Source organism: Moschus berezovskii, chromosome 9 (genome assembly GCF_049115385.1).
Source record: "Moschus berezovskii isolate FMDL1 chromosome 9, NW_MosBer_1.0, whole genome shotgun sequence".
In the NCBI taxonomy this organism is placed as follows: Eukaryota; Metazoa; Chordata; class Mammalia; order Artiodactyla; family Moschidae; genus Moschus; species Moschus berezovskii.
Window position 1 is genome coordinate 28095413 of NC_142468.1, and position 12682 is coordinate 28108094.

Genomic DNA, 12682 nt, shown 5'->3' on the forward strand with positions numbered 1-12682 from the left:
CTGCAGAAATGCAGTTCCGCTGAGACCTTGATAGTAGCTTGTGTGTGCTTGCTAAGTTGCTTCAGTTGTGTTTGACTCTTTGCAACCCACTGGACTGTAGCCCTCCAGGCTCCTCTGTCCATGGGATTCTCCAGTCAAGAATACTGGAATGGGTTGCCATGTCCTCCTCCAGGGGATGGAACCCACGTCTATTATGTCTCCTGCATTGGGAGGTGGGTTCTTTACCACTAGCTCCCCCTGGGAAGCCCCGATTGTAACACATTTCGGGAGGTCAGAAAGAACATGATAAGCTTTTGATAATTTATTACAGCAACAATAGGAATCTAATACAGTAACTTTATGTTATAAAATTTCTACTAGCCAAAATAAATGTTATAAAGTCAATAATGTTTGTGGAGAGAGAGCACCCTTTCCATTGGCTTGGTGCTTTCACGTGAAGGCATCACTCAGTATTAACATTTTTGGCTTGACGGCGCCCATGGGAGTGGAGACAATGGTTTGACTGGCAAATCTGAGAACAGTAACTGGGCATGCACTGCTCAGCCCTTCTGTCTCTCTGAGATCTGTCTGCCACAGACGTAAAAGTTCTGTTTCTTTTCCCTCTCTCTTCCTCCCCTCCCCCCCATTCCCTTCATAAGCCTTTATTTTCCAGTACTGTTTGTGATGGGTTATATGCTTAAAGCCATTCTGTTCTTTTTCTGTTTGACTCTTTTTTTCTCTCTCTAAAGCAGGGGAAAGAGGTGTCATTTATCTGAACCCGTGAAACACAACTCATCACATAACCGAATAAGTTATTCTTTGTTATTTAATTTATTTACTATGTCTTGCTTAGTTCCAAAGAGTTTTTACCATGATTTACAAATAAATTACAATGAAAAATGAGGAGCTGAGGAAAAAATGAAGGACTGATTAGATTAAGCTGTAGCAAGGTGAGAATGCAAAGCCTGTATTAGGAAAGTCTCCTCTGGTGCTGGGTGGGGGTTTGGTTGGGGAGGGTTACACATTTGGCTCTGAGCTTATCAGTAAAAGCAAAGAGGGAAGCCTAATTGGTTAATGATTGATAGAATTATTATAGAATCAAAATAGAATGATTTATGGAACATGATAGCAAAACACCAACTGGTTACTCAAGAGAAACATAATTACTCCTAGAACCGAAACTAAAAGCTCTCTCTTATGGCTTCCTAAACAGAACACTTATATTGATATAATGTGGTGACTGGGATTCTATACAGCATCTTGAGTAAACAAGGCAAATTGTTGTTTGGTCACTAAGTTGTGTCCAACTCTTTGTGACATCATGGACTGCAGCATGTCAGGCTCTTCTGTCCTCCACTATCTCCCAGAGTTTGCTCAAATTCATGACCATTGAGGTGGGGATGGTATCTAACTGTCATTCTCTGCTGCACCTTCTCCTTTTATCTTCGCTCTTTCGCAGCATCAGGGTCTTCTCCAATGAGTCAGCTCTTTGCATCAGGTGGCCAAAGTATTGGAGCTTCAGCACCAGTCCTTCCATTGAATATTCAGTGTTGATTTCCTTTAGGATTGACTGGTTGGATCTCCTTTCAGTTCAAGGGACTCTCAAGAATCTTCTCCAGCAACACAATTTGAAAGCATTAAGTCTTCAGTGCTCAGCTTTTTATGATCCAACTCTCACATCATTATATGACTACTGGAAAAACCATGACTTTGACTATAAGGATCTTTGTCAGCAAAGTGATGCCTCTGCTCTTTAATATACTGTCTAGGTTTGCCATAGCTTTCCTTTCAAGGAGCAAATGCCATTTAATTTCATGGCTGTAGTTACATGATTTCAGAGCCCAAGAAAATAAAATCTGTCACTGCTTCCACTGTTTCCCCTTCTATTTGCCATGAAGTGATAGGACCAGATGTCATGATCTTAGTTTTCTTCATGTTGAGTTTCAAGCCAGTTTTTCACTCTCTGTTTTCATTGTCATCAAGAGGTTCTTTAGTTCCTTTTCACTTTCTATCATTAGAGTGATGTCATCTACATATCTGAGGTTGTTGATATTTCTCCTTGCTATCTTGATTCCAGCTTGTGATTCATCCAGCCTGGCATTTTGCATGATGTACTCTGCATGTAAGTTAAATAAGCAGGGTGACAATATACAGCCTTGATGTACTTCCTTCCCAATTTGGAACCAGTCAGCTGTTCCATGTCCAGTTCTAACTGTTGCTTCTTGACCCACAGACAGGTTTCTTAGGAGGCAGGTGAGGTGGTCTGGTATTCCCATCTCGTAAAGAATTTTCCACAGTTTGTTGTGGTCCACACAGTCAAAGGCTTTAGCATAGTTAATACAGCAGAAGTAAATGTTTTTTCTGGAATTCCCTTGCTTTCTCCATGATCCAGTGAAAGTTGGCAATTTGATCTCTGGTTCTTCTGCCTTTTCTAAATCTATCTTGGACATCTGGATTCTCAGTTCACATACTGTTGACACCTAGCTTAAAGGATTCTGAGCATAATCTTGCTAGCATGTGAAATGAGCACAATTGTGTGCTAGTTTGAACATTCTTTGGCATTGCTCTTGTTTGTGATTGGAATAAAAATTGACCTTCTCCAATCCTGTGGCAACTGCTGAGTTTTCCAAATTTGCTGACGTATTGAGTGCAGCACTTTAACAGTATCATCTTTTAGGATTTAAAATAGCTCAGGTAGAATTCCGTCACCTCCACTAGTTTCATTCATATGTGTGTGCTCAGTTGCATCCGACTCTTTGTGACTCCATGGGTGGTAGTCCACCAGCTTCTCTGTTCTTGGAATTCTCCAAACAAGAATACTAGAGTGGGTTTCAAGTTGTACCATAAAGAAGGCTGAGCACTGAAAAATTGATGATTTCAAACTGTGGTGCTGGAGAAGACTCTTGAGAGTCCCTTGGACAGCAAAGAGATCAAACCAGTCAATCCTAAAGGAAATCAATCCTGAATATTCATTGGAAGGGCTGATGCTGAAGCTGAAGCTCCAATACCTTGGGCACCTGATGTGAAGAGCTGACTCATTTGAAAAGACCCTGATGCTGGGAAAGATTGAGGACAGGGGGAGAAGAGGGCAACCGAGGATGAGATGGTTGGATGGCATCACCGACTCAATGGACATCAGTTTGATCAAACTCTGGGAGATAGTGAAGGATAGTGAAGCCTGGCATGCTGAAATCCATGGGGTTGCAAAGAGCCAGACAAGACTTAATGACTGAGCAACTGCTCCAGGGGATCTTCCCCACCCTGGGACTGAATGCATATCTCTCGCATCTCCTACATTGGCAAGTGGATTCTTTACCACTGGGCCACCTGGAAAGCCTGGAAAGTTCATGTTAATGCTTCCTAAGGCACACTTGACTTCAGTCTCCAGTATGTCTGGTTCTAGGTCAGTGACCATGTCATCATGGTTATCTGGATAATTAAGACCTTTTTGTACAGTTCTGTGTGTTCTTGCTGTCTCTTCTTAATCTCTTCTGCTTCTGTCAAGTCCTTGCTGTTTCAGTCCTTTTTCGTGACCTACCTTGCATGAAATGTTCCCTTGATAGTGCAAATTTCTTGAAGAGATCTCTACTCTTTCCCATTCTATTGTTTTTCTCTATGTCTTTGCACTATTCATTTAAGAAGGCCTTCTTGAGGAGGGGAACAAGATGGTGGAGGAATAGGACAGCGAGACCACTTTCTCCCCCACAAATTCATCAAAAGAACATTTGAACGCTGAGTAAAGTCCACAAAACAACTTCTGAATGCTGGCAGAGGACATCAGGCACCCAGAAAAGCAGCCCATTGTCTTTGAAAGGAGGTAGGAAAAAACATAAAAGATAAAAAGAGAGACAAAAGAACTAGGGACAGAGCTCTGTCCTGGGAAGGGAGGCATAAAAAAGAGAGAAGTTTCTGAACACTAGGAAACACTCTCACAGGTGAGTCTATGGTTTGCCTTGGAACCTCAGAGGGCAACATAACCGGGAGAAAAATAAATAATTAAAACTCAAAGCTTATGCACCCAATGGTAACTCCCAGGATGCCCACATCTGCCATTAGCAAGTGGGGCCTGGGCAGGGAGGAGCCAGCTGAACTGCTTAGAGAGAGGACCGGGCCTGAATGCTGCAAGGGCAATCTGAGACAGCTGACTGGAGATAGCAAAGCAGACTGTGGGATAGCTACCCTGCGAAAAGGCGAAAAGCCCTAACCTAAGACTCCACCAGTCCTGCTCACAGAACAAAGGACTGAACAGAGCTAGCTGGCTGCGGTCGGCCCATCCACCATCCCCTGCCAAGACAGGCATGGGAGGGCAGCCAGAGCCGGAAGGGGGCAATCGCAGCCCCAGAAAGGCATCCAGTACCAAACAGCAGACAGGCTTTGTTGCTAACCAAGACTTTTTGGGTTTCTGGCAGGTCAACATCTACCTGAGAAGGTGCGCCTGTTGTACACCCAGAAAACCAAGCAGGAGGGACTGGGGAGGTGATAAGTCACAGCGACCGCACTCGCCAAACACCTGGTTACCTGAGCTGCTCAGTCCGGGGAAGGGCACAAAACTCAGGCCCAACCAAGTCTGCGCCTTTGTGGAGTACCCGAGTACCTGAACCTGAGTGGCTTAGACCTGGGATGTGCATGCAACCCAGTGCCAGCCTCAGACAGTTATTGGCAGAGCAACCTAGAGCCTGTGCAGTGTAGACTGGGACAACACACACGCTGTGAGCGGAGGCAAACCCAGTGTGGCTGGGACACTGTGAGCACTCCCCACAGATGCCAGAGATATTTGTTTGCAGCGTTCCTCCCTTCCCAGAACAGGACTGAACTAGTGAGCCTTAAAAAGTGTCCACCACCACCCACTAGTGTCAGGGCAGAAATTAGACACTGAAGAGACCAGCAAACAGAGGGAACCACCTTGGAAGTGACAGATAGAGAAGTCTAGAGGCTACTGCAAGAATAAGACTGAAAACCAGAGGCAGGAGGCTTAAGTCCGAATCCTGAGAACACCAGAGAACTCCTAACTCCAGGGAACATTAATCAATAGGAGCTCATCAAACGCCTCCATACCCACACTGAAACCAAGCACCACCCAAGGGTCAACAAATTCCAGAGCAAGACATACCATGCAAATTCTCCAGCAACACAGGAACATAGCCCTGAGCTTCAATATACAGGCTGCCCAAAGTCACTCCAAACCCATTGACATCTCATAACTCATTACTGGACACTTCATCACACTCCAGAGAGAAGAAATCCAGCTCCACCCAACAGAACACTGACCCAAGCTTCCCTAACCAGGGAACCTTGACAAGTCACCTGTCCAACCTCAGCCATAGCGAGGAAACTCCACAATAAAGAGAACACCACAAACTGCCAGAAGATGGAAAGGCCACCCAAACACAGCAATATAAGTAAGATGAAGAGGCAGAGAAATACCCAGCAAATAAAGGAACAGGATAAATGCCTACCAACCCAAACAAAAGAGGAAGAGATAGGGAATCTACCTGATAAAGAATTCCGAATAATGATAGTGAAATTGATCCAAAATCTTGAAAACAAATGGGAATAACAGATAAATAACCTGGAGATGAGGATTGAGAAGATGCAAGAAAGGTTTAACAAGGATCAAGAAGAAATAAAAAAGAGTCAATATGCAATGAATAATGCAATAGATGATATCGAAAACACTCTGGAGGGAACCAACAGTAGAATAACGGAGGCAGAAGATAGAATAAGTGAGTTAGAAGATATAATGGTAGAAATAAATGAAGAGAGGAGAAAAGAAAAATGAATTAAAAGAAATGAGGACAATCTCAGAGATCTCTGGGACAATTTTAAATGCCCCAACATCCAAATCATAGGAGTCCCAGAAGAAGAAGACAAAAAGAAAGACCATGAGAAAATACTTGAAGAGATAATAGTTGAAAATTTCTCTAAAATGGGGAAGGAAATAATCACCCAAGTCCAAGAATCCCAGAGAGTCCCAAATAGGATAAACCCAAGGCGAAATACCCCAAGACACATATTAATCAAATTAACAAAGATCAAACACAAAGAACAAATATTAAAAGCAGCAAGGGAAAAGCAACAAAAAACACACAAGGGGATCCCATAAGGATAACAGCTGATCTTTCAATAGAAACTCTTCAGGCCAGGAGGGAATGGCAGGGCATACTTAAAGTGATGAAAGAAAATAACCTACAGCCCAGATTACTGTACCCAGCAAGGATCTCATTCATATATGAAGGAGAAATCAAAAGCTTTACAGAGAGGCAAAAGCTGAGCGAATTCAGCATCACCAAACCAGCTCTCCAACAAATGCTAAAGGATCTTCTCTAGACAGGAAACACAGAAAGGGTGTATAAACTCAAACCCAAAGCAATAAAGAAAATGGCAACAGGATCATACTTATCAATAATTACCTTAAACATAAATGGGTTGAACGCCCCAACCAAAAGACAAAGACTGGCTGAATGGATACAAAAACAAGACCCCTATATATGTTGTCTACAAGAGACCCTCCTCAAAATGAGGGACACATACAGACTGAAAGTGAAAGGCTGGAAAAAGATATTACATGCAAATAGAGACCAAAAGAAAGCAGTAGTAGCAGTACTCATATCAGATAAAATAGACTTTAAAACAAAGGCTGTGAAGAGTGTCAAAGGACACTACATAATGATCAAAGGATCAATCCAAGAAGAAGATACAACAATTATAAATATATATGCACCCAACATAGGAGCACTGCAATATGTAAGACAAATGCTAACAAGTATGAAAGGGGAAATCAACAATAACACAATAATAGTGGGAGACTTTAATACCCCACTTACACCTATGGATAGGTCAACTAAACAGAAAATTAACAAGGAACACAAATGTTAAATGATACAATAGACCAGTTAGACTTAATAGATATCTATAGGACATTTCACTCCAAAACAATGAATTTCACCTTCTCAAGTGCACACGGAACCTTCTCCAGGATAGATCACATCCTGGGCCATAAATCTAGCCTTGGTAAATTCAAAAAAATTGAAATCATTCCAAGCATCTTTTCTGACCACAATGCAGTAAGACTAGATCTCAATTACAGGAGAAAATCTATTAAAAATGCCAACATATGGAGGCTGAACAACACGCTGCTGAATAACGAACAAATCATAGAAGAAATCAAAAAAGAAATCAAAATATGCATAGAAATGAATGAAAATGAAAACACAACAACCCAAAACCTGTGGGACTGTAAAAGCAGTGCTAAGGGGAAGGTTCATAGCAATACAGGCATACCTCAAGAAACAAGAAAAAAACCAACTAAGTAACCTAACTCTACACCTAAAGCAACTAGAAAAGGAAGAAATGAAGAACCCCAGGGTTAGTAGAAGGAAAGAAATCTTAAAAAATTAGGGCAGAAATAAATGCAAAAGAAACAAAAGAGGCCATAGCAAAAATCAACAAAGCCAAAAGCTGGTTCTTTGATAGGGTAAATAAAATTGACAAACCACTAGCCAGACTCATCAAGAAACAAAGGGAGAAAAACCAAATCAATAAAATTAAAAATGAAAAGGGAGAGATCACAACGGACAACACAGAAATACAAAGGATCATAAGAGACTACTATCAGCAATTATAAGCCAATAAAATGGACAACTTGGAAGAAATGGACAAATTCTTAGAAAAGTAAAACTTTCCAAAACTGAACCAGGAAGCAATAGAAAATCTTAACAGACCCATCACAAGCACGGAAATTGAAACTGTAATCAGAAATCTTCCAGCAAACAAAAGCCCAGGTCCAGACGGCTTCACAACTGAATTCTACCAAAAATTTAGAGAAGAGCTAACATCTATCCTACTCAAACTCTTCCAGAAAATTGCAGAGGAAGGTAAACTTCCAAACTCATTCTATGAGGCCACCATCTCTTTAATACCAAAACCTGACAAAGATGCCACAAAGAAAGAGTACTACAGGCCAATATCACTGATGAACATAGATGCAAAAATCCTTAACAAAATTCTAGCAATCAGAATCCAACAACACATTAAAAAGCACACATCATGACCAAGTGGGCTTTTTCCCAGGGATGCAACGATTCTTCAATATCCGCAAATCAATCAGTGTAATACACCACATTAACAAAATGAAAAATAAAAAACATATGATTATCTCAATAGATGCAGAGAAAGCCTTTGACAAAATTCAACATTCATTTATGACCAAAACCCTCCAGAAGGGGGGAATAGAAGGAACATTCCTCAACATAATAAAAGCTATATATGACAAACCCACAGCAAACATTACCCTCAATGGTGAAAAACTGAAAGTGTTTCCCCTAAAGTCAGGAACACGACAAGGGTGCCCACTCTCACCACTACTATTCAACATAGTTTTGGAAGTTTTGGCCACAGCAATCAGAGCAGAAAAAGACATAAAAGAAATCCAAATTGGAAAGAAGTGAAACTCTCACTGTTTGCAGATGACATGATCCTCTACACAGAAAACCCTAAAGACTCTACCAGAAAATTACTAGAGCTAATCAATGAATAAAGTAAAGTTGCAGGATATAAAATAAACACACAGAAATCCCTTGAATTCCTATACACTAATAATGAGAAAATAGAAAGATAAATTAAGGAAACAATTCCATTCACCATTGCAATGAAAAGAATAAAATACTTAGGAATATATCTACCTAAAGAAACAAAAGACCGATATATAGAAAACTATAAAACACTGGTGAAAGAAATCAGAGAGGACACTAATAGATGGAGAAATATACCGTGTTCATGGATTGGAAGAATAAATATTGTGAAAATGAATATATTACCCAAAGTAATTTATAAGTTCAATGCAATCACTATCAAGCTACCAACGGTGTTTTTCACAGAACTAGAACAAATAATTTCACAATTTGTATGGAAATACAAAAAACCTCGAATAGCCAAAGCAATCTTGAGAAAGAAGAATGGAACTGGGGGAATCAACCTGCCAGACTTCAGGCTCTACTACAAAGCCACAGTCATCACGACAGTATGGTACTGGCATAAAGACAGAAATATAGATCAATGGAACAAAATAGAAAGCCCAGAGATAAATCCATGCACCTATGGACACCTTATCTTTGATAAGGGAGGCAAGAATATTCAATGGAGAAAAGACAATCTCTTTAACAAGTGGTGCTGGGAAAACCGGTCAACCACTTGTAAAAGAATGAAACTAGAACACTCCCCAACACCATACACAAAAATAAACTCAAAATGGATTAAAGATCTAAATGTTAGACCAGAAACTATAAAACTCCTAGAGGAGAACATAGGCAAAACACTCTCCGACATAAAGCACAGCAGGATCCTCCATGACCCACCTCCCAGAATATTGGAAATAAAAGCAAAAATAAACAGATGGGAACTAATTAAAATTAAAAGCTTCTGCACAGCAAAGGAAACTATAAGCAAGGTGAAATGACAGCCTTCAGAATGGGAGAGAAGCAACTGACAAAGGATTAATCTCAAAAATATACAAGCAACTCCTGCAGCTCAATTCCATAAAAATAAACGACCCAATCAAAAATTGGGCCAAAGAACTAAACAGACATTTCTCCAAAGAAGACATACAGATGGCTAACAAACACGTGAAAAGATGCTGAACATCACTCATAATCAGAGAATTACAAATCAAAACGACAATGAGGTACCATTTCACACCAGTCAGAATGACTGCTATCCAAAAGTCTACAAGCAATAAATGCTGGAGAGGATGTGGAGAAAAGGGAACCCTCTTACTGTTGGTGGGAATGCAGACTAGTACAACCACTATGGAGAACAGTGTGGAGATTCCTTAAAAAACTGGAAATAGAACTGCCATATGACCCAGCAATTGCACTCCTGGCATACACACTGAGGAAACCAGAATTGAAAGAGACACGTGTACTTCAATGTTCATCGCAGCACTGTTTATAATAGCCAGGATGTGGAAGCAACCTAGATGTCCATCTACAGACAAATGGATAAGAAAGCTGTGGTACATTTATACAGTGGAGTACTACTCAGCAATTAAAAAAATACATTTGAATCAGTCTAATGAGGTGGATGAAACTGGAGCCTATTATACAGAGTGTAGTAAGCCAGAAAGAAAAACACTAATACAGTAGGCTGCTAAGTCGCTTCAGTCATGTCCGACTCTCTGTGACCCCATAGGTGGCAGCCCACCAGGCTCCCCCGTCCCTGGGATTCTCCAGGCAAAATACAGTATACTAACGCATATATATGGAATTTAGCAAGATGATAATGATAACCCTGTGTACGAGACAGCAAAAGAAACACAGATGTATAGAACAGTCTTTTGGACTCTGTGGGAGAGGGCGAGGGTGGAATGATTTGGGAGAATGGCATTGAAACATGTGTGAATCATGGGGTCACAAAGAGTCGGACACGACTGAGTGACTGAACTGAACTGATCATATGTGAAACGAATTGCCAGTCCAAGTCCGATGCATAATACAGGATGCTCAGGGCTGGTGTACTGGGATGAACCAGAGGGATGGGATGGGGAAGGAGATGGGAAGGGGGTTCAAGTTGGGGAACATATGTACATCCGGGGCGGATTCATGTCAGTGTATGGCAAAACCAATACAATAATGTAGAGTAATTAGCCTCTAATTAAAAATAAATAAATTTAAAAAAAAAGGAAGGCCTTCTTATCTCTCCTTGCTATTCTCTGGAACTCTGCATTCACCTGGGTATGTCTTTTCTTTTCTCCCCTGCCTTTCACTTCTCTTCTTTCCTCAGATATTTGTAAAACCTCAGACAATAACTTTGCCTTCTGGTATTTCTTTTCCTTTGGGATGATTTTTTTTCACTTCATCCTGTAATATCTTATGTACTTCCATCTATAGTTTTTCAGGCATTCTGTCTACCAGATCTAACCCCTTAAAATTATTCATCACCTCCACAATACAATCATTAAGGGATTTGATTTAGATCATACCTGAATGACCTAGTGGTTTTCCCTACTTTCTTTAACTTAAGCCTGAATTTTTGCAATAAGGAGCTGATGGTCTGAGCCACAGTCAGCTCCAGGTCTTGTTTTTGCTGACTGTATAGAGTTTCTTCATCTTTGGCTGCAAAAAACGTAATCAATCTGATTTTGGTATTGACCATCTGGTGATATCTATGTGTAGAGTTATATCTTCTGTTGTTGGAAAAGGGTGTTTGCTTTGACCAGCATGTTCTCTTGACAAAACTCTGTTCGTCTTTGCCCTGCTTTATTTTCTACTTCAAGGCAACCTTGTTTATTATTCTGGTTATCTCTTGACTTCCTACTTTTGCATTCCAATCCCCTATGAGGAAAAGAAGATCTTTTTTTGGTATTAGTTCTAGAAGGTGAGGAGAAGGCAATGGCAAGCCACTCCAGTACTATTGCCTAGAAAATCCCATGGATGGAGGAGCCTGGTAGGCTGCAGTCCGTGGGGTTGCTAAGGGTTGGACATGACTGAGCGACTTCACTTTCACTTTTCACTTTCACACATTGGAGAAGGAAATGGCAACCCACTCCAGTGTTCTTGCCTGGAGAATCCCAGGGACAGGGGAGCCTGGTGGGCTTCCGTCTATGGGGTCACACAGAGTCGGACACGACTGAAGTGACTTAGCAGCAGCAGCAGCAGCAGCTAGAAGGTGTTGTACAGTGTATTTAGGTCTAATATGGCTATACTTCCTTTAGAAGCTATTGTTTTTACAGTATCCTTCGGTGGAAGTAAATGGTATAATAAAACATTTCTTTCTTTTACATTGAATATTTATTGGGCATCTACTCAATGAGTTGGGGGTGATGCTTGGTACTAGGACACACATGGGAGAGCAAAACAGAACCACCCTTGTTCAGGCAGCTTACAGTCTAGAAGGAGAGCCAGATATTATACAAGCAACTCCATTCTAGGAAGATAGAAAATTGGGAACTAAGAGAGTATAAAACAGAGGAGTCACTTTATATTAGGGATCAGGGACAACCTCTTTGAGGAAGTGACACATAAGCTGAGACTTTAAGTGAGCTAAACAAAGAATGTGGGCGTAGTGGGAAGAGATCAGGTATGTGTGTGTGTGTGTGTGTGTGTGTGTAGAGCATTCTAGGCAGAACAATAACACAGAGACCCCAAGATGGAAAAGATAAGGAAGAAATGGAAGGTTAATGTGGCTGTTGTATAATGAATGAGGAGGGTGAGCAGACAATGGGCTGGAGAACTTGTGTATTTTTTAGCTTAAGCAGTGGGAATCCTTTGAAGGTTTTTGAGGAAGGAAGTGACATGTTCTAGTTTATATTTTAAGAAGCTCACTCTGGCTGCCGTGTGACAGCAGGCAAGAAAGAACGGGGAGCCTTCTGCAGTGGCCCCGGAGATGTTGGTGGCTGAGACCAGGGGGTGGCGGTATAGAGGTGGAGATGTGTCTATGGTGATGGGGCAAAAGCAGGCGCAGATAGGTGCTTTGCTGTTGATCAAGGGAACGCTTCTCCCTATTTCTGATTTGATTTAATCCTAAATCAACTTCAACTCTTTCTTAACTGACTGGCTCTAGCATCTAAATTCATTGCATATGGAAATTGGGCACATTTCTTAGGAGACATATTATCATCCCTAACAAGATTCTACTTAGAGCCAAGGTTCTTAATCTTGGCCACACCCTGGACCAATGATCAAAGAATTTCTGGGGCTGAGATTTAGGC

The 12682-nt window shown here is 41.1% G+C and overlaps 1 protein-coding gene across 1 annotated transcript in view; it reads right to left on the reverse strand.

Annotated features, from left to right (window-relative positions):
* Positions 1-12682, reverse strand: part of RHOJ (ras homolog family member J) — a 108288-nt gene that overhangs the window by 47642 nt on the left and 47964 nt on the right. The window lies entirely within an intron of this gene.